Raw genomic sequence first — 23,240 nt, 5'->3', positions numbered from 1 at the left:
GGAGATTCTGATTCAAGTACTCCGGGATTCACCAATAAACAGGTATTTCTGGTTTTTAATTAAATTAATTTTTTATAAAAGCTCCACAAGTAATTCTAATAAATTTCTAGGACTGAGAGATACTGGTCTAGAATCCTTTAAATAACTTCACAAGATTAAGTACAATTTAATCATTATCTTGTCAATGGGCACTAGTCACCTTCTCAATTTCTTCTCTGGTAATTGTTCCATTAAAGTTTCCCATTTCTTTTTGAATGAATTTTAATAAACTTACATCTTGCTCTTTATGAGGTTAAGAACATTTTCTTCTATTCCCATTTTGCTGAGAGTTTTCATCATGAATGTATGTTCGATTTGTCAAATGCTTTTCTGCGTCTACTGAGATGATGATGCAGTTTTTCTTCTTTCATCTGTTAATATGGTGAATTACATTGATTGATCGTGAAGTGTTGAATCAGCCTCTCATTCCTAAGATAAATCTCACTTGATTGTGATATAGAGCCTTTTTTATATATTGCTGGGTTCTATTTGTTAACATTTGTTTGAGAGGAAAAAAAACAGGAAATACCCTTACTGGTCATTCTTCATGTTCTTCCCCATCGGTCTGCTATTTCTCAGATTCTTCAGAGAGTTGCTTTTTTGCCTTTTGTAGTCCATCCAGGTGTCCATTTGGAATCAGTGGAAGAGAGAGGCTGTGGTAGTCTTACAACATCTTGACTGGCATGAGAAGTCTATCACTTTTTTAATGCATTTTTTGTAAACAGCACATCCAATCTATTAGTCTGCATTTAAATAAAGAATTCAGTCCAGTTACATAAAGCTCATATCCTAGATTTTATTTATTTTGTTCTACTTTATGTATATTTGTTGTACTCTTTGGTCTTCGTTTTATGTCTATTTGATGATTCCCCTGTAATTTTCCAACTCAGAAATACTCACTTTCTTTTCCTTAGAGTCACAATCAAGCAGCTTTTACTCAACTATTACATAAAAAATAACAACCATTTTCTCTCTAACAAAGCATTGTACTTTCATTTCCTTACTCTTTCCTCTAAAGAAAAATTCTTTTTAGAACACATTTTCTTTTGACACTTTTTCCCATCCCAGATAAGTCTTTTCCCATGTTATTTATCTTTCTTCCCTCTTGTTATATGCCTGGGTTATACAGAGATTTAGTACTTTGTTTAGTTCCAGACTAGCATTATTCCAGGATTATTGTCTTAGCCCTTGAACTACCTAGGATGATCTCATATTTAGATCAATGGGAAGATGTTTCCTACTCTTTTGCTCCACTCAATGTCTCTTTCTTTATCTTTCCTTATCTTAAAATCTCTGTTCTGATTAATTTCATTTTGGCTATACTGTAGTCTCTTCTCAAGTATTTTCCGAAGATTTGAAAGATGACATTTTCAGTAATTCTTTGTATATATGCAAACACCTTTTTACACCCCAGTAGATGAATCTCAGAAACTTAACGAACAAAAGAAGGCAGACACAGATGAGTACATGCTGGATAATGTCATCTACAGGAGTTTGAGAACAAACAAAGCTGATGTATGTGATAGCCATTAGAATAGTCGTTACTTTTGGGAGAAGGTGCAGATGACTGCTGGGGTACTGGAAATGTCTGCTCCTTATTCTATGTGGTGGATACATGTGTTTATATATATATGTGCAAAAATCTTAAGCATACTAATATACCTCAGTAAAATGAAAAGGTTTAAAGAGAATGACAATATGAATAAATTAATAACTGTGGAAAAAAGTTGAAAAAGAAGACCAGGAATAAGGCTTTTCCCCATGAAAAGCCCCAGGCTAAAAACTGTTAAAAGCATTTTCTAGCAAAACTCTCAAGAAATGTGTATCATGCCATTTAAAACGTAATGATTATTTTTTAAATAGAGAAATGCAAAGTTCCCTAGTCATTCTGCCATATGAGATGACCTCATATTTTTGCCCTCAAATTGGGAAAATAAAACAGCATCAAGTACCCACATTCTAAAGAAAGCAGGAGGTCCCTGGACTTGTTTGGAAGGGCTGAACTAGGTCTCCTAAACTAACCCTATCTCCTTCCACTTTGTGGTACTAGGACAAGGGAAAAACTGAAAAGGCAGCTAAGCCTCCTCGCTTCCTGCCCTGCACCCCAGGGCCCTTCAGCTACAGGTTAAGCTTGATCCAGACAGAAGGAAACAGATTAAAAAAATTAAGAATGTACATAGTTGGAATCTATCCTGTGAGCTCCAATTATTAGAATCTACAACACCCAATTATAATTGCCATCAAAGACTGGTCACTGTTCAAATAAGTAAAGAATCCATGAAAAACACCTTTTAAATAGTTTTTTTTTTAAAGAAAACTATTCCAAAGCTAAAAATCAATGGGAAAGCATGCCATAGCCAAGTGCATGCTACTCCTTACAGATGATAAACATAAATTTTCAAAAAAAAATCAGTGAGGACAAAATCCATTGATGTCCATTCAGGTTCCTCCTATTACAGAAAGAGCACCTTCCATAATACACTTACATTTCTTCACTAAGGGCCCCCTTTCACGCTTTCTCTTGGACCTCTGTGAAAATAAAATTTGTGAACAATCATTGCATTTGCTGGAGCTGAGGGTCTCTTTGCATTTCCATTCATCCCTTCACTTCAGAAGTTCTGCACTCAGGCATACAGGAGAGGAGAAGCTAACACAGCAGCAGGCCGGGGTGTGAAATCAGCAGTTAGAGTACCAGGACATGTAGAAACAGACCTTCCTGTAAGGTTGAATGGGACTGACAAAGTAATAGATTGTTCTGCTGTGTGTGAGTCCTGGGAATGCAGCTACTGGGACTCAGAGCCTGGGGACCCAAGCAAGAGTCAAGTAAGGTGCTATAGGTAAATTAACCTAATATATAAACATGTGTGTGTTAGGAGGCCAGCTTAACCATTAACACACACACCAGTTTGATATATCCAGCCTCTGTGGCAAATTACTAGCACTGTCTAGCAGTCCTTTTGGAAATTCCACCATATTCCCATGGACAGAACAGGTCCCCAGGGACATGGAGGTATGTATGCCATTAAAAACAATCAACTGCATTGTTAAATTATACAAATGTTTCTATGCAATTATCAACACAAAATATAATTTTCTATGTGATATCTCAAAAATAAAACATTATCTTGAAACACCCTGCAAAAGTCAGAATGTTTATTTGGAATTCCCAGTCCTTAGACTTCTTGGTGATGTCCAGTTCATCCAACAGACTAGGGGCAAAGCCAATGTATTCTGCAGCGGGAAGTACCAGGGAAACTGAGCTTCTCCCCCAGCCGAGGCCATCCTGGGCCTCCCAGTTGCTGGAACTCCTGTTCTGAATGACAGAAAGACTGCACAGGGAATGTCTCATTGGGATTCAGGAGGTAAAAGTGATGGCGCAAGAGTCAGTAACCATATAATGAGCAACCTATCCGCCAAATTAAAGTGTGTGTGTGTGTGTGTATGTGTGTGTGTGTGTGTGTGCACGTGTGTGAGGGAGAGAGATGTACTCTAAGAGAAAAGAGTAATAGTACTTCCTAAAGTATAAGCAACTGAGAAATACTGTCTCATAGTAAAGCCGAGTCTACACATGTTATTTCTTTTTGTAGGATTTGTTACTACTTCCTAGAGTTTCTTCCTTTCTTTCTTCACTCCTTCCTTTCTTCCTTCCTTTTACCAAGAACAGAGTCTTAAGTTAAGCAGAAAAAGCTGTTGCACAGGAACATGGAACCTTGAGCTCCCTGAGCCGATAAAGGAGATCGCCCTTCAGGGATCCGTGGGAAGTTCTGTGGTGTAGCTTTCCCTACACTCCTAAAAATGCAGTGGCTGGCTCCGTCTTATTTGCAGGTCTTTCCAGCACAGAGGACTATGAGTGCCTCTCTGGTCCCTGTATAAAAAATTAGAATTTTTGTACATAATTTAACTCTTCAGGGTCCCCATGTTAGATTTTGAAGGGGTCAAACATTAGGTTAGTTGAGGTGGCAACCAGGGACAATCCAGCAGGGTCTAATGCATGCCCGTGGGGTGGCCACATGCAATCAGTTCACAAGCCAAAATATTCTGAGTTTGTTCAGAGCTGGAGACAACAGGGCAGACTGGACAGGCTCGGCCATGAACAGAATCTTTGTGTCACTCTCTACCTTCCCTTCCTCTGAAAGGCTTGGAGACCTCGGGGACAAAAAGAACACTGGTAGTCATCGTGGACACTTGCAACTCGGTTTCTCTCTCCTGTGTACTTTATTGTCTGGTCGCATCAAAAGAATGTAGGATCAAGGACAGACCTGAATGTTAGAAGGTACTTTCCAGATGGGAGCTGGGAGCAGAGCCCCAGGTCCATGCAACTGTGTGTCCTGTCCCCTGACGCTCTCTCTCTCAGGTGCACCCTTACCCTTGTAGCATGCCCGAACTCAAATTTCGCCATGGCTGCCCCTAAGTCATGTCGGTGCACTACTTCTGAGCATGTCATGCTGCCCATGGCAAGTAGTCAGAATGTCCTGAATGATGGTGTCCCACCTCATGGTGTTTTTTATCTCTCTTAGGTGACTGTATCTTGTTTCCCCATCGGGACCATAAACAGAGACAACCTATGACATTTCTCTCTGCTTTCTGGTTCCTTACAGAGCACCTTACACAGAGTGTCCTATCGAAACGCTGAATCCTTGACACTCGCCTATGCTCCCAAACAGACAGGCATGTTCTACTTACGTTTACTTCTTCACTCACATTATTCAGTACAGTGTGGTCTTGTAAACTTTCACCAGCAAATATGACTGCTAGTGTCCCGTGAGAGCCCCTTCCTTAGCAGAGCTGGTCTTCCTTAGTCCTGTGGGAGAGCTGCAGTGGACAGAACAGATGATCAACTTTATATGATATTTTGATAGATCATAACCTGTTACTGAGAATTACAACAAAGAACTAGAAACATTGTCCAGTAGAGAAATATACATGCATTTCCTCTCTTCCATATACTTACCCAGTTTCAAGACCCCTTTCCATTTATTTAATTCTTGTTTCTGAGGATCCATGAAAGACATACTTCCCTTGAGGTACTCTGTTCGGAATGAATTATTCAGAGGAAACCCAGCAATGTGTGGGCGTCCATGTAGGTAACATGGCCATCCATCACCTTGAGGAAACACAATATAAATAGATAAAGCAGTTAGCAGTTAATTACACTCATTAAAGAAAGATTTTCCACTTTCCAGGGGAGAATTACTGCAAGCTCCCATGTGGCATTGAACATGAATTTCAGCTTTTACATTTTTTATCTGCATAAAACCTTTTGTAACACAGGCACACCTCTAACAGGGGTCCCTCCTATACCAGCGTTTGGAGGTGGGCCACACTGGCTCCGTGGCTGGCAGCAGAGGTGTGCATTCCAAGGCCTGCAGAAGGCCCACCCTGAACTGTGAAACCTATGTAAACAGCAGTTTGAAATACCAAACCTACAGATGAACGTTGTCTGCTAATTATACTGAGGAGGAGCCTGAGGGAGAATCTTCCAGCCCTGGCCATAATCCAGTAGATTGTGTCTGCACTGGAGAGGGTGACATCTGACCCCTCTACAGCTGGGACCTGCCAGGTCGTGGGCCAGAGGCTCGGTGTGCAGCTGGGCCTGCTCCTTTGTCCTCAAAGATTTAATCAGGCTTCACTCGTTTTCCCATTAGAACTCCCCTTTCTCACTTTGGCCTCAATTTCCCTGACTCATAAATACCCAGGATAGAAAGTAACTTAAAGGTCTTCTACTCCACTGATTTTTCAATTTTTTTAAATCAAAGAATCCTTTCCTCAAATGAAGGCTCACCCAGAAATCCAAGACATAAAACAGAGCCTCATGGATGTGCTCTGGTCATGGTGGGGAGCCAGGCCAGCTGCCCACCTGCTGCACTGACCTGCCCCTCCAAGGAAAAACTTCAAGACAGACATGCAAGAGCCTCCATTAAAAAATAAAACTGGGGTTGGACTGTGTTTCACAGTGGAGGCATTACTGGCATTTGGGAGAGGGACAGTGCTTATTGTGTTTCATTCTGTTGCATGGTAGTCACTTAGCTTCCCCAAATAAGGGCCAGTTGTGTCTTCCCAGACTTGTGCTGACTAAAATCAGCTGCTGAGAGAGTGGTCTGGTTCCACCATGGCTGAGAATGACGTGGCCCTGCAGTGATTGGCCCAGGGCCTCGTCAGAGGGCAGGGCCAGGGTCAACTCAGGTCTCTGTACTCCAGCACGTGGGCTTGTCTGCCAGCTACAGTTTGTTTCCCTCTCTCACCCCTTTTGAGCTGCACCCCACCAGTCAGTCCCCTGTTACTGAAATTCAGCTTCTTTACTAGTCTGTGAGGCTGCCATATTGTAGCACTGCCATTGTTGCTCCGAATAGGGAAGCCAAACAGGCTCTTCCATCCAAAGCTGGAGGTTAGGGTAGACAGAAAAGATACACCAACACTCTCTTAGTTTAGAGCGACCACAGTTTAACATGCCCACATGCCCAACACAGCTTGTCAATGAGATGTGATTTTCAGTTCACTCGCCCAGATGAGCTGACTTTTTTTTCCTCTCCAAAGAATACTATTTGATTCTGGATCATCTACATTTTATATAAACTTGATTGTAGTACATCATTTCTTGGCTGTTGCCTTCAGCAAACACCAATGGCTTTAGAGCCACAGAGTCCAGGGTTTGATTCCTGCCTCCTCCATTCATCAGCCATGTGACTGTCTAAAGGACACGGGCCTGTTCTAAGCCTTAGTTTCCTTATTTATAAACTGAGAGAAAACTTCCCTGGCAAGATCCTCGGGTGGATTTAAGGCAAGAGCGCACCTGGAGTATCTAGCACTACCAGTTGCTCATTAAATAGCTGCTGCCAATTTTAAGTCGTCAGCACCATTTCTGCACCTTGGTAAAATTTGTTGGAATACAATAAATTGCCCTAAGGTAAAAGTTGATAATATTATCACTGGGAGGGGGCTGAGGACCCTAATTCTAGTCTCCCCACTCAGAGGTTCACACTGGCCCAGTAACGTCCGCACACTTGGAAGAGAGTGCTGGACTCCCCTCCTCTTCCTGCGGGCGACCCTGTTGTCATCCGGGAGGTGGTATTTTGCTCTGATAGAGGGGTTGGCAAATTTCCAGACCTTCTAAAATGGGTTTTTATTAATAGTCTATCCAGTCTCCCGAGGAAACTATCATGTCCTGAGATAGCCAGGATCCTTTTCTACTGACAGTTTGAGCTATGTGCCTGAAATCATTTTTGACAGGAAAAAAACCAGCTCAAGCACAATGAAATCATGGACCGTCCACAGTGACCAATTTTCAAACTTCAAAATCACTACTAGAGCTTAATTATGCCACACACAAAAATTTCCATGGAAGTTTGATGTAAATTTTTGTCTTTTGCACTCAGTACTCAAAAGCAGTCAAACGATTTCAAAAATCACAGCTATTAAGTCGAACTACACCAAACATATTGTTCTGAGATATTTGCCCAAAGTTCCAGCACACAATTTGCTTTGCTGAATCACTTCATGTATTTCAAAGTTGTATTTGTGCTGAGCATTTGTTCGATGCCCATATCAAACCTATCCATATGGTTAGTGTTTTAGATAAAATATACAGATGTTAAGTGTATATATGAAAAAGCACAGTTTGTTGAAAATCATTAAGACCCAATAAATCACAGCAAAGTCACTATTACCTTCCATGTTGGAATTCTTTCCATAGATTAGATTCGGCAGCTCTTCTTAATAGAAGGCTTCCACGTGTATCTGAGGAAATGTCACCCAAGGAAAGACTGGCACAGAGTCTCCTGCCATTCAATACATTCTCCTGCCTCTTTCATTCTCAATAAAACAATAATTATTCAATTAATCTTGTCAACAAGTGGAGGCTGGTTTCATTTCAGTTGTTTACTAATTACGTTGGGTAGATCTTTAGATCCTTGAAAATGTTGTCCAATTGCAACAAACTACTAATGAAGCAAGACTTGGTTAATTAAGGAATAAGAGCAATTAGCCTGTCAGCAGTTAATTCCGCCAGTCCCTGGAGAAACACTACATTTAGGGATACATATCACAGGCGCTATTGACCTCTAAACCTTCCTCCTTTTCTGTCACTGCTGTTTAATGGCAAGTCACTTATTTTGTCAGGCTAATAAGGGAGGTAATGGAGTAGCCTATGGCTCCAGCCTGCTACTCTGTTTTTCTCTTGCTAATTTTAGAAAGTTTAAATATAGATGAATGGGTCTATTTTGGGGCATCATTAAAAGAGGAAACCCAAGGTGGGACTTTACAGAACCCATTGAGCACCACTGACCACCCCCAAAGCGATCTGGAGCTCATTAGTCTCTGCAGAGCTTTCTCTGCCAAAGAAAAGTTGGTTGTGAACTTTTTAAGTTGAAATACTTTTATAAACCAAACCAGTTTTGTTGGGGAATTTGGTTTAATGGAATAAGGGAGGGTGATTCTGAAAGATATTCTCTTGTGTCCACGTGTGCTGGAAGAAACTGGAATCGGAAAATTCATTTGTAGCCTTTTTATGTAATGGGGGGAGGGTGAGTGAGGCTGGGATGGAGGTTAATTATAACAGATCTTAGAAAATATTTTAGGACAATTTAACAGGCTTGACTTTACCACAAAGCGATAATTTAGGACAGGATAATATGATGGTTCTAACACTGGGCCTCCCATTCTCAGTGAAATTCTGTGTAGAACCTTCCCTCCACATCTAGCCTGTGGCAGAATCTGAGACCGACTGAGAATAAAATATTTCACTGAGCTGATTCGCTATTTTCCACACAGGAAAGTGCGGGCCCCGCCTCTCGGAAGGCCAGTCATAGGCCATGGTCTGTCTTCCCCATGGCAGGTTTCAGAGCTTAACTTACCTTTACTTGCGACCTTGGGAGCATAGTGAAGAATTCTCCTAAGCTTCTGCTGTATTATACCACCTCCAAGAATATAAAAGGAACATGAAAGTAGAAATGAAAATGGAGGCCATTGATCCCATTGCATCAGGTACTTTTACTAAAGTTGTCACCAATATTAGAGGTAATCGTGTTGACCTTGTTGGAATTCAAGGGGTCCAATAAATAACATCCCCCCTTTCTCTTCCTGAGTTCTGGACTAAATAAGAAATTAGACAAAAGATAAGGCAAATTGGAGTCCATATCACCTTTATTTTAAACTGATAGAGCTCATCTCAGATTTTACTATATTTTCAAAGGAAATTGTATGAATATTTTAAAGAAATCAACAAAATATAAACACTTTTTTAAGCATCATATTAGAGGATGTTGCTGTTTTCAAATTATGCCTTCACGACAAGCAGGATTCCTAATAGGACTAGACCTCGGAGTTAGAAAGATTTGCCCCGCCAGTGTCTGGACCTCCAGAACAACACTATTATTTGGGAAAACTGTGTGAACCAAGGAGCTGAGCTCCTGCGGTGGCTGCTGGCTGTGTGCTGGAGAGGAAGGAGTTGGCCTTACAAGTCCGGCTTCCTTTCCCAAACTCTGCGATCAGATTAAGCCACTCCCCCTGGAGAGAGCAGTAAGGATGGGGCAAGAATGCCAGTGTCTTTCCCGTGTAGAAAACCCCTCCACTGGGGCAGGGATGATTTACTCCTTCTAATAGATGTTACAGACAGGTTTTCCATAGGAGTGCATTGTGCGGATTCATTAAGGAATGTAGAGTGCAGTAAAATTGAATTAAACCTCATTAACTTAGAAATCAAGGAAATCAACAACTTTTGCATTGTCAATAAATGAAAAATCTATAAAACACGTTAAGAGTGTCCATTTTCGAGGGACTACTTTGATTCCTTAAGAGAATATAATATTTTTAAGGCATTTCAAAGTACTCATTTTTTTAGAAGGACCATGATAATTATACAACATTATCTGTTGAGGTAGCTCATATGAGCATGTATATTTTGTTTTTAGCAGAACAGTGGAAATGCTGAAGAAAGCTAACTCAGTTATTTTTATTTTACTTCTTGATATGCATGTGTGCTACCAACATTCTCTCCCTTCAACCTATTGATGAGTAAAGATAGACTGAAAGGGAAATGAGCTGTGAATTTCCCTATCCTTCCCTTCCACGCTATGCCATCATTTTCAGCATAACTGGTTGATTATACAGAGAAGTAAAGGGGATATGATAGAGTCTGCTGGTTATTTGGGGTTCTCCTGTTCAAACACTGGTTTGAGCAGAAAGTGTGGCCTTTGGGGACTGTTACAGCACCTCCTCCTCCAACACCTCCGCTCAGTCCTAGATGCAACGTCCTTGCTTTATATCAGCTTTCAGTTTTGCTGAACTCCTATCCATTGTGGGTTCACCAGAATTTCACGCTCATGGGGCACTGCTTATACTGGCTGCAGATGAGGCTGGAAGAGTGGGAGTTAGCCAAACCTCCTCAGCTCAAATGCATGCTTTGGTGTCCCATCACACTTCATGTACGAAACACAAGTTCAAAGATAACATTACTAAGAATTTCAAAACAGAGACGGGAGAGAAATAAACCAGGTGTGGGGCATTTTTGAGCACAGAGTCCTATGCAGTGACATAGGTCAGCCAGCCCTGGATGGAGGATTGGAGGTAAGAAATTTAGCCTACAGTTTAGCAGCAGGAAAAGTTGAATTCCAGGATAATGGACTGAAAGGGAAGAGCAGGTAGTGAAACAACTTGTTATCCTTGTTCTAGGCAATTGCTCTCACTTTTGCCAGGAGGTGAGAGAACCAAGAAAAAAATGGGCCTTGTCCCAACAGAACGGGTGAAAACTGTTGCTGGCTAAGTATCAGAGTGACTTGTCCTTAATTATCACAAAGTAATTCTTTTTAAGTTGTTTTTCAGAGTTTTATGGACCCAATTTGGCTTATGTGCTAAATTATGCTCCACTAAGCACAAAAGTATGTGAGTTTGTGCTGCATTTTTGTGGCTGTCTGGCAACAACTGTTTGGTTAAATAAAAGTTTATTATAAATTTTCAACTGATTTAGTAAAATTGGTATAAATATATAGGTTTGGTAAATTAAACTGCTTTGAATGTCCTTGGAACCCATCACATTTGTGACCACTTCAGAGTTTACAAAGGGCTTTCTCCTAGAGAATCCCCATTTCACCCCCAAGACAACTCTGTGAAGACGGGCAGGCAGAGATTGTCGTCCCTGTACACGAACATGTTCACGGGGTCTCTGAACTGGATTGCACAAACGTACATCCTTTCACATCTCCGCTGACTTGAAAAGAGAAGGCTTTTAATGCAAGGGACATCAGATCATGAGTTGGGTAGTGAGTGACCTAGAGTGATGGGACTCTAAAAGATGGACTGGGCCAATCCGATGTATCTCTCAGCTGAGGTGAGGCAATCTGTTCAATACAGACTTCTTTATACAGCTCATACTGAGTCTCAACATTTCTGACATAGATCCACTGAGACACTTTCTCAGATTGTCCTTTCTTGATCTTAGCAAATGAACTTCCACCCACTGACTTGCTCAGAGTCCGCCTTTTCCCTTCCTCTAATCTATCAGTCAGCTCTGCTGGTTCTGTTAGTGGCTTCGGTCTCTCTGCTTTTTTTCATTGCTACTGCTCACCCTATGGTCCAAGCTACAGCCATTTCTTGCGTAACTTTGGAAGAACCTCAAAACTGGACTTAATGCTTCCATTCTTGCCTCATTGTAATCCATTCTCCACACAGTAACCATTAGGAGCTTTATGAAATATAAATCAAACCATGTCATTTATATACTTAAAGTTTTTCAAAAATCCTTTATACTTTAAGACCTCATAGCCCTGACTTCCAAGGCTCTGCACAATCTAGAATTTCCATCCCTTTCCAACCTGGTTCATACTAATCCGACATTGGCCTTCCGTCATCAGTACCTGAAGCCCACAAAGCAATCTCTACCACAGGGCCTTTGCACTCACTAGTCCCTCTGCCTGAAATGCTCTTCTGCCAACTTTTTGCAATAAGATACCACTCTCAACCACTAAGATGGATATAATTTTTAAAAGAAAACAGAAAATAAGTGTGTTGGTGGGGATGTGGAGAAATTGAACCCTTGTACCTTGCTGGTGGGACTGTAAAATGATTCAGCTGCTGCAGAAAACAATTCGGTGATTCCTTATAAAGTTAAACATAAAATTACCATATGGTCCATTAACTCCAATCCTAGGTAAATACCCAAAACAATTGAAATATTCTTAAGCAAATACATGTACATGCATATTCATACCAGCACTATTTACCAAAAACAAAAGGTGAGAACCACCCAACTATGCATCAATCAGTAAATGGATAAACAAATTGCAGTATATACAGGTAATGCCATATTATTCAGCTGTAAAAAATGAGTACTTATACATTCTGCAGCATGACTGAACCTAGAAAATGTAAAAGATTCCAGACACCAAACATCATATGTTGTGTGATTCCATGTATATTAAAATATACAGAACAGGTAAATCCATAGAGACCAAACAGAGATTGACTGCTGCCAGGGGCTGGCAGGAGAGGAAGTGATGCAGCTGCTCAATGGGTATGGGGTCTCCTTTGGGGTTGATTAAACTTTTTTGGAACTAGACAAGGGTGGCCATTGCACAACATTGTGAATACTCTAATTGCCACCCAGTCGTTAATTTTAAAGTAGGTGATTGTATGCTATGTAAATCTCATTTCAAAAACTGTCTACGACATGATTATTCCCATAAGGATATCAGCATTACAGCTTTTCCTATTTAATCTCCCCTACTTTGTACTCCTATAGCACAGCTCTCCTCCAAAATAGCACGCTATCCCATGCGTTCCATTTTGTATTATATACTCATGCACTACAGGCATCAGTAAATGACAGCCCACAGGCCAGATTTGGCCCATTGCTTGTTTTTGTGTGGTCCACAGCTAAAAATGGTTTTCACATTTTTAAACAGTTAAAAAAATCAAACCAAGAGGAGTATTTTGTAACACATGAAAATAATGTGAATTTCAAACACCAGTGTCTATTCATAACGTTTTATTAGAACATGGTGACTCTCACATGTTTGTACAGTACGTGTGCATGGCTGCTGCCTTCCTATGACAGCGGAGCTGAATGGCTCCAACAGACATTCGGGTCCACAAAGCCAGAAATACTTATCATCTGCCTCCTTGTAGAAAATGTCACTGACCCCCAATCTGCCAGATGATAAGCTTCTAAGGGAAAGGAATCTCTCTAGTTTTTGATAAATCTCTTGCTTTAAAACCACTGTAAACTCATTAGTATTCACATGTGTGCGCAGGGCTCCTGTTTGCACATGCTAATAAAATTGAAAGTGCTCATTTCTTTATATTTCTACAAAGTTTGACACTTAGTTTGATATTTAGCATATGAATTCTAATAAAAGATTTTTAACAGAAACTCTATGCTGCAATAAGAATTATCATGCCCAAAAAGAGATATAATTTTATAGTCTTTTTACAAAATATATAAAATAGGTGTTCATGTTGAAATCTTAAAAATTACCCTAATGTACCATTCAAACTTTAACTGACAGTACATGGAATTATGTTAGTTTCCTAGCACAAAAATAATTTAAGGATTAAAATATTCTGATCCTTGACATTACCTCTCTTGAGGATAAATTTACAACTGCTATAACATTAACTTTTTAAAAACATCTGTAGTTAATATTTAATTTATTGAAATAAATAGAATGCTATGTTTGGTTTTACAAAATTAGATACCACCTATGTTCAGGAGAATACAGGTAAAGTCACAAACACTAAATATTTCCAGAGCAGATTGGGGAAGGTGGGGGTATAGAGACTATATACTTTTTCTGTGAGTGTAGATGACAAAGGAGCCGAATCTTCATATGATAAAAATGGAACTAAGCAGAAATCACTTAAGTTTCCCAGACATTTTACCAGCAAAATTTCTTCTTTCTCTGATTTTTAATACTTTTAATTTCTTACATCCATTGTTTTGCTCAGATTGTCTGGGTTGCATGGGACTGTTATCATAAGCAAGCAAGCATTTAATTCAATGATGCTGATGTCATGGGACAAGTAGCCTATCAGGGAGTCCAGAGATCTCAACACGAAGCCAAGATACCTTTGGCCTGTCCTTTCACCTTTCATTATCCACCATGAAGGCAACACCAGGCTTTCTGAGGGTCTTCTGCTCAAACATTCTGGGATGCTAAATTTAACTTATGTTAAGTTTATTTCTGGCATTTGTGATTGACAAGTTATTCAACAGATTTTGGTGCATCACATTTTTTATAATATATAGATTTGAAGCTGTTGTATTTCTTCTTTCTCAAATATTCTATGTGCATCTACTAGTCTAGTAGATTTATATTTAAAAGGAGAATATGAAAGAGTTTTCAAAGGGTGAAAAATCTATACAAATGTAAGTTATTATTATTATTATTATTATTAAGTAAAATCACACAATGTTGGGCTGGAAGGTTCTATATTGCACCTATGTGACATTTTCATTTCACAGATGAGAAAACTGGATGAGTTTCAAAGATAAAATGCTAGAGATTCAAGCTTTTCCATGGTTACATGTTGCCCTCTTTACTGCTAGAAATATTATTCCAGATCCTTTCTGTTCCTGCAGTATTTGCCTATATTGGCTTCCTCAATTATAATTTTTTTCAGGCAACATTCTATTTTCTCACACTCGTATTTTTTTATTCCCATGGCTTGAGTTCAACCTAGTTTCTGTATCTGCAAAGCACTGCATTATCTGGTTAGGTTTATCAACCAGTGATATCTAAGTAGTGTATTTATATTTCATCCAAGCATAAGAAGGATATAGCTCATTAGAATTCAGCTAATAACATGATATCAAGAAAAAGAAACAAAGATGAAATAAGGGGAAAAATTTTCCCCCTTATCTGGACAATTTGGATGTCAGATTCTTCTTCAAAACTACAGTTTCATAAAGGGACATAAATTAACCTGTCAAATTATATCTTGTTAACCAAAAAAGTCAGCAATAGCAATAGGATACTTCTGGCAAGAGCCCATTCTCCCAATCATTCAACAAACATTTACGGAGGCCTATATATAACAAGGTATCGTGGGAGACCCTTGCTAAAAGGAACAGACTGAGTTTCTTCCTTCCTAAGAAGGAATTTAGGAAATAATAACTCACACTTGCTAAGTTCCTACTATGTGCCATGTCCCAGGCTAAGTATCCTACATGAGTTGTCTCCTTTGATCTTTATGACAATATGTTATATCCTATTATACTGATGTCGAGTTTAAGTGAGGTCCTCAACAAAGCTTCCAGGACAGTGCTTGGAGCATATTAGATTCTGCAAGAGACAAATTTCCCTTCTGTCCTCCTTTTATTTCACAGGATTCTATATTTCCTTGTAGAAAATATATCCCAGATAGTAGTAGATTTCCAGAGCTGAGTGAATGATGCAACCAAAAGAACCTACTGACTGAACATAAGAAATATGCCCAGGGTGGGCTGGGATGGGAGTAAAAGACAGAAAACTGTACTTGAACTACAATTAAAATTTTTTAAAAAGGAAAAAAAAACCAGAAGAACTATGCCCAGATCCGAGGTGCAGCTTAGAAGAGTGAAATGATGCACCAACAAAGACAGGAATGAAACAAATGCTCACCCAGAGGAGCCAGGGACTGGTGAGCACAAGAGATGGCGGAGATGGGAGGTAAACACAGAGAGGCTGGACCATAAAGGGTTGAGACAAGAGGTGGTCTGGGCTCTGCTTAGTCATGTAAAGGCTCACGAAGTTGGGGGAGGCCGGGGTCCAAGGAACACACTAAAGGAAGCGTGGGCAGAGGCACAAATAACAGATTGGAGCCTGTCTCATGATGCCCCAGCTTAGAGCCCTCTGAACGTGGCTTCCAGAACCACAACAGACCAATAGTTTCCACGGAGATGGGGAGGAAGTTGCTAGAACAAACACTATCCTGCAACTTGCCCCCAATTTGAACCTAATCAAACCCCAATGTTTTCTTGAGGTTAGAAAAGGCCTGGCTTAGCATTTTAAAAACAATATCTCTTTGCCTTTTGTCTCCTGTTTGTAGCCAGAAGTGAAAGTTCTAAAAACCAATTAAAACCTTGGTTTTATTTTATATTTATTTCTTTACTATATGCTTTGCCTGGCCAAAACCAGAAAATGCTGGAACGGCACAAGTTCATTCTCCTGAGATACCCAGATCAAAGTCCTTTGGAACTGCCTTGGCTAAGCCACTGAATATTTCCATTCTTATCCAAACCAAGGCTTCAATCCCTTGCAATTTACTCATATGCATCCACCTTCTCAAGTGTTCTGAGGCATTTCTTTCAGCACACACGTTGGCCTTGAAAGGGTAACAAGCAATTTTGTGCTGGCAAAAGCTGTGTTTTCAAGTTTATACCTCCAGACCCTCATCCAACAAAGAGAATAAAAACTTCTGGCAACTTTGTCCATCCCTATGTATTCCATACAGAGGGAAAATATGGGAAAGGCAGCATTAAAGATCCTCTAACACAGAGATTCAATATTGTGCTAACAATTTTTTGAAATAAGCCGCTAAATAATCCTCCCTCTTAAGTATAGAAATCGCTTTGGCCAAGGACAGTTTTAAGACAGCTCATGACATCCAATCAGCAAATTTTCTGGAAAACTAGTCTCACTCTTTTCTTAAGGCCTTAGTGAGATAGGTTTTCCTTGCATGGGAAGGGCAGTTTTCATCTAAATGTGCCTTATCAGAAAATTTAGATTGTTATTGGGTAACCCACAATTTACATTTATTGCCCAATAGGTCAGCCTTGTTTTAAATGACTTTGATCCATAGACACAATACCTTTCAGGGAATTATTAAGAGTATAAGGTGTTATGTACCACACTCTTAGTCTTGTCTTCATAAAAGAAATTCAGTTTACTGGCAGTTGCTAGGTTGCCGGAAGCAATCAAGCAGCTAGGTTGCTTCCAGTTCTTGGCTATTGTAAATTGTGCTGCTATGAACATTGGGGTGCCTAGGTTCTTTGAAATTGGTGTTTTAGGGTTCTTAGGATATAATCCTAGCAGTGGAATTGCTGGGTTAAAAGGCAGGTCGATTTTTATTTTTCTGAGAAAATTCCATACTGTTTTCCATAATGGTTGTACCAGTCTGCAATCCCACCAATAGTGAACTAAGGTCCCCTTTTCCCCACAACCTCTCCAGCATTTGTTGTTGGTTGCTTTGTTTATGATAGCCATCCTGACTGGTGTAAAGTGGTATCTCATTGTGGTTTCAATTTGTATCTCTCTGATAGCTAGCGATATTGAGCATCTTTTCTTGTGTCTCTGAATCTTCTGCATGTCCTCCTTGGAGAAGTATCTGTTCAAGTCCTTTTTCCATTTTTTTAATTGGGTTAGTTGTCTTCTTAGAGTGCAGTCATGTGAGTTCTTTGTATATTTTGGAGATTAATCCTTTGTCTGAGGTATTATTGGTAAATATGTTTGGATCAAAAAAATGTGGTACATATACACAATGGAATTCTATGCAGCAGAGAGAAAGAAGGAGCCACTACCCTTTTCAACAGCATGAATGTATCTGGAAAGCATTATGCTGAGTGAAATAAGCCAGGTGTTGAAAGACAAATACCATATGATCTCACCTTTAACAGGTAGCTAAACAACAAAACAAACAAGCAAGCAAAATAAAAACAAAGACACTGAAATAGAGAACAGGGGGACAGTGTCCAGAGGGGAGAGGGGAGAAAATTTAAGGGGAAATAGGGGAGGGATTTAGAGGAACAAGTATAAAGGACACAGGGAAAATAACTATGTGGAAATGGGAGGGAGGTGGGGAGCACGGGGCAGGGTGGGCTGGGATGGGAGAAATAGAAAACTGTACTTGAAAAATAATTAAGTAAAAAAATTTAAAAAAAGAAATTCAGTTTATCTACAGCAGATTTTTGCCACATAATTCTTATCTAGGTTTTTCCCCATGGGACATAATAGCAGAATAATGTCTGTCTTACTGAAAAAGCAACTGTCAGAGAACTTTTCAATAGGGTGAAAAAACTTATGAAGCTGCCCTACTCAAAGCTGCTGAGAAAACATCGGAGTAATGTCCCTCCTTGCCTGTGACCTGTTTTAGCCTCACCTTCCTTTGGGTACTAGGGTATTTCTTCAAAGACTTAATGCCACTTTGGCTATGCCAGGCTGTGAATTCGAAGCCATGTTTATTAATTAGCCTGATCTTTTTCTAATGCCGAATGAAGAACATGTTTACCATCACACAGATGAACTTCTGAGGTCGGCATCCCTGTCTCAATTTCTTATGTTTCCCAAATATACAAGTGATTCTTTAGCTTTATAAGCCCCCACGTGCTTCTTCCTTTCATGTAATTTGCCTTTGTTATTTTGCACCACCCCTGGAGTGTTTTCAAATATATTTCAAACCCCCAAGCAACACCATTTCAGAGATTGACTTCGGAGAACTTGAACGCATTTTGCTGCAGCCCCATTTAGACTCAGCAGGAAGAATAGATTTAAAAGTCAGATTACATTTTTAGCTTTTTAAAAACTGCTTTATTAGAGAGGCTAAAAGCCACAGTAGTGGTGAGCTGAATTCTTTTCAAATACAAGCAGCTCAGAGACATCTCGGGAGCAGTTTCTCACCTGTGGAGCTCCGCCCTTCGGGTTTCAGCGATGGCAGCGACCAGCTGACTCTGGGCATTTTTCTGAGGGGTCCTTGTGGCTCCAACAACAGAATACATAAGAGCACCAAAGAGGTTTTATTTAAGGGTCAGAGACCTTTGAAAAATAGCTCTCTGAGGTTCCCACCCCTGGACCTCTGGCAGGCCATTTTGTGTAAAAGGGTTTGTTCCATACAGGTCTCCATTAATTGTAGGACTTGGCCAAGGGACAGGAGATAGAAGACCATGGTAAGGATAGAAAGCTGCAGAGAGGAAGAGAGAATACCTGCCCTAATTCTGTGGCAGGCAGCTAGGAGTCCAGATGGATGGGTAGATAGACAGATAGATAAAGAGAGAGAAGAGAGATAAATGGAGGCCACAGCAGTAGCTCCTCCTTCACATGTCACCTTAAAACGTGTGTTACAGATCATCAGTGCCTTCCCTCATCCTTATGTGGGGCTCTGTTTGAACTGTATTAGGAGCTGCTTGTTAGTGGTTGAGGGTCAATGAGAAGAAGGTAGACATAATGAGGTTTCTCAAGAGTTAATGAGATTCCATATAGAAGGTTTTGTTTAGAGGTTTTAAGATGAAATGAACATACCGGGTTTCAAAAATGTTTAAAAAGGAGAGTACACTAAGAAGCAGATGGGATCCTGTTTAAAAGCAAGACACAGGTTTACACTAGAGATCTAACTAGTCAGAGAAGGCAAATATAGGGCACCTGCCACTCACTCCTTCTGTTCTCAAAGAGAATTTTAGCAACTAATCATAACTGCTATGCCAAACCCAGAATCAGCCTTCTCATCCTTCTCAGCAGGCTGCTGCAATTCTGAATTAGACAGGGATATCCCTAAAGAAGTATATGGGTCAGTTTAGAACCTACCACTAATTCCCATGGGCAGAGCACCAGCTGACAGAATTGAGTGGAGCTGCAGGATGGGGACTAGCAAAATGTCAAGCTCATAAACTACCTGAACAGGGCAATGGGAATTCAGCTTCAGATGTTACCCCATGGGGATCCGGGACCAATGTTACCATATTTTTTAAGAGTTAATAGAAATCCAGTTATAACTTGGAATCTCTGGGTTTTTTTTAAACTGGCTCCAAAAAGAAGGGGGGAAATTAATGCCAAGTGGGCCAAACCAAATACTTATGCAGAAAAATAAATATGTAAAAATACACCTGGCAACTAATGCAGCCTCCAGGCTTAGAAGAATTAAAGAGTCCAGTTTGCTCTTATCTTGCCTGAACTACCTTGCTACCATGCACCACTTAAAAACAAGAGAAAACCATCTCACCAGGGCTTAAAGAGGGCATGTGACAAATTGCAGAAAATTATAGCTAGCGTTTTGTCGTTGCTGATCTCCTCTGGGTCACACACTGGCAGAGTCCTGAAAAAAATAGGCAAACTTCAAAAATCAAAGTTTCCAGGGCTGCAGAGGGGACCTCTCAACCAGCTTGCTTTTGTCTGGATCCTGCCCCACCTCAGCCCATTTTGTCGATCACAAAGCAGTTGTCTCAAAGCTCAGGTTCTGACACTGTCAGAGGCTAATGACGTTGTCAGAGGCCCTTTGCTCTGGGCTTATTTCAGTGTTCCAACCCTCTCGGTCTTGGTCTTCCTTTGGGCTGTTTACATACAATTTCCTTCTGGGTGGAACTTTGTTTTTCCTTTCCTTCTTTTGAGGCTGTTGTTTTTTCTTAAAATAGGAGGTCATTTCAGGCAGAAATGTGTTTTCTTTCGTCTCCCTGCTTCCTCTATGGCTGGGACTGGGGCCCTTTTGGAAAGAAGGAAATTTCCACTTTGTTTACAAGAAGGGGTTGGTTTTCTTTGGATGTTTCATTAATTTGCTGGGTAGGGAGTTTGGAGTTCCTGGGATTATCTAAGGAGATCAGAGAAGTCACTTCTTTGAGTTTTTTAAAGTGTTATACACTCTGCTTTTTCCTATTCTTTTTTTTTCTAACCAGTTCATGTTTTCCCAATGAGTCTTAGCTTCCCATATATCTGTCCCTGCATTTCAGCTCTCTACGTTGTCTTCCCAAGATCTTTCAGCTTTCACGTCAATCTGGATAATTTGACCAACATCCTGGACCATTTCCAGCATGAGTCATAATTTTATACTTTGGGTTGGAAAAGTAATTTTCCCCTTCCCTTTAAAATGCAGCCATGACCCGTTACTGTTACTGGAAAAGACAGACTCGGTTGTGCATGCCTTCCTCCACCTCATCTTCCTGTCTTCACAGGCTACACCTGTCAACATGCTCCCAGGTGGGTGGGGTAGGCACCACTGAAAGGTTACTCTGGCCACTGGAAGAATAGATTTGAAGACAGAACATTAACTGAAAAAAACTTTTCCCAATCCTTCCGAAGCCAAACAGGATCAAATTCCTTTAGATAAATCTTGTGATGACTTTGGTAGGTTTGGTGAAAAAGAAATATAAATTCTAAAGTAATGTATTCAAGGTCACTCTCAATATGGGATTTATTTAAAGGACTATTTTCACTAACAAGGAATACTCAAAAGCCTGAATTAAATGGATTCAAGCATTCAGATGTCAATTTTGATGGTTCAGTGCCATTTTGTTCTGTTTATGCTTATTGTTTATTTTCACCCTGAGGAAAAAAGGTAAACAATAAAAAGTAAGGTAGAGCATAGAAAGGACTGAGATCAGGAAATGGTGACCAAAGCAGATAAAGAAGGTGATTACAACTATGGGCTTATAGCTAGGCAGATGTGGGATGGATCCTCACCCACACTGGTATTAGCTGAGTGGGCTCAGGTGAATTACTCACTATGTCTATCCTCATCTGTAAAATGAGGATACTAATAGGACCTCTTCGCAGAATTGTGTGGATTAATATATTAAAGACATAGTAAGTGCTCACCACCACCAACAGAGCAATAATTCTAACCTTTATAAGGTCCTTGCTCTGCGTCAAGCACTGTCTTTACTTGAAAGACTTGATGAAGTAGGTTAATACCTACTTATTATCCTCACTTTACAGATGAGGAAACTGGGAACTCAGAGAAATTATGTAACTTAACCAGGGCCACAGAGCTACTAAATAATCAGTCCAGGATTTTAATCCAAGTGAACTGGCATTGAACCTGAACCCTTAACTTCTATGTAACCATTATTATCAACATCCTTTTTCACGTGCAATGAGTCTTCGTTATTCCAGGTGGTGTCCTCAGCTTATGTCACCTTTAAATCAACCTCTTGTGTTGTTTATGGCTGCATATGCAGTGTTATACACTGAGCAGAGGTGTCAGATGATAATCTCTCTGTCTCTCCTCTCCTCTCTTTCTCGAACACACATTTGGTTACATTTGCTGGGCTCTACTTCCTAAGTCAGAAGAGTAACTGATGTATTTCAAAAATATCTTCTCCAGTACAAAAAAAGAAAGGGGTTTCTAATGAACTTTTACTTTTTATTTAAACCAAGAATTTCTTACTTAAAAATCTCTTGTTCCTTTTAACATTCTAGTTAACTGAAATTTTCAATATCATAAAATAAATACACATGGCTGAAATTACAGAGTCAAATAGCTTTAATTCCAAAAGATAAAAATGCTCTAATTTATCTGGTTTTTAAAAAAGTGTTTTTAAGTCAGTTGTTGGTGAAAGTCCAAGTAACATTTTCATTGTCATGAAAAATGAAATTTGAAGAATAGAAAGAGTGGGAGGGTATGACATCAGAAAGAGAAATATAAAACAGGGCCAGAAGTTTGTCACAGTAATGCATTTGAATAATTAAGAAATTAAATGTCATAGGATATGTTTGCAAATTTATAGTAATATGCTGCTGTCATCAAATACATTCTACATTTTATTTTTATATTCTACTTCACCATGTATGGCCTCATTTGATTTGCCCAAGAAAAATAGTATTTAATACCAAGTGAGGCCAGCAGGTGAAATAGTATCAATTCATTTTACGTAGGAAGAAACTGAGGCTCCAAGAGCCAGTGACTTGCCCGAGGTCACAGAGCGGGTTCCCTGCAGGGCCAGAACATATCATCTCCTAGTATTTCTCCTAAATTACAATTCCCAGTAGCCCTTTTGCTGAGCTTAGTTTGACAGTTTACTTAGACTAAAAAGGCTTTCCCCCAAGGGCTGGGAACAGGAATGATTTGGCAGGGGGAATCCAGAAAAAGAGGTAGTAATGTCTATGGGTACCCCTCCCAAACCACCTCAGAAGGCCCTGGGCAGTGTTGGAGGAAGAGAGGTCATTGGCAGGAGAGGGAGAAGTTCCAAAGGGCAAATTTCCCAATTTCCCCACATCTGGCTGTGCTGATCCCGCATTTTATTTTGTGTTAAAACTACTGGCTCTCCAGTCAAACTCCAGGGATTGAATCCTGGCTCCAACATTTACTAACCTCTTTTTGCCTCATTTCCTTGTTGTTAGAACGGGATTCGTAATAGTACTGATTTTATAGGATTGGCGTGAGGCTTCAACGAGAAACCATGTGAAAGGTTTAGCAGTATAACTGACTCATGGTGAGTACTTAATAAGAACCAACTATTACCATCATCATTATTTCACGCAGAGATATTAAGTGGCAGAGCTGGGATTTTCACCTAGCCAACCAAACTCCAA

General features: G+C 40.0%; 1 long non-coding RNA gene across 6 annotated transcripts in view; it reads right to left on the bottom strand.

The window, feature by feature from the left end:
- Nucleotides 1-23,240, bottom strand: part of LOC119042898 (uncharacterized) — a 43,300-nt gene that overhangs the window by 7,437 nt on the left and 12,623 nt on the right. For 3 of the 6 annotated variants that reach the window (XR_008389655.1, XR_008389657.1, XR_008389656.1), the window contains 4 exons: nucleotides 4,991-5,143; nucleotides 4,723-4,851; nucleotides 575-782; nucleotides 275-410 (listed from right to left, as the gene is read on the bottom strand). This is a non-coding gene — a long non-coding RNA (uncharacterized LOC119042898). Of the gene's footprint in view, nucleotides 1-274; nucleotides 411-574; nucleotides 783-4,722; nucleotides 4,852-4,990; nucleotides 5,144-8,888; nucleotides 8,951-23,240 lie in introns of those variants that run through there. The other 3 variants (XR_008389658.1, XR_008389659.1, XR_008389660.1) reach the window with 3 other exon arrangements.

Source organism: Artibeus jamaicensis, unplaced genomic scaffold (assembly GCF_021234435.1).
Source record: "Artibeus jamaicensis isolate MK-2021 breed Jamaican fruit bat unplaced genomic scaffold, CSHL_Jam_final contig_923, whole genome shotgun sequence".
NCBI lineage: Eukaryota > Metazoa > Chordata > Mammalia > Chiroptera > Phyllostomidae > Artibeus > Artibeus jamaicensis.
This window is presented reverse-complemented; position numbering and strand designations above follow the sequence as displayed.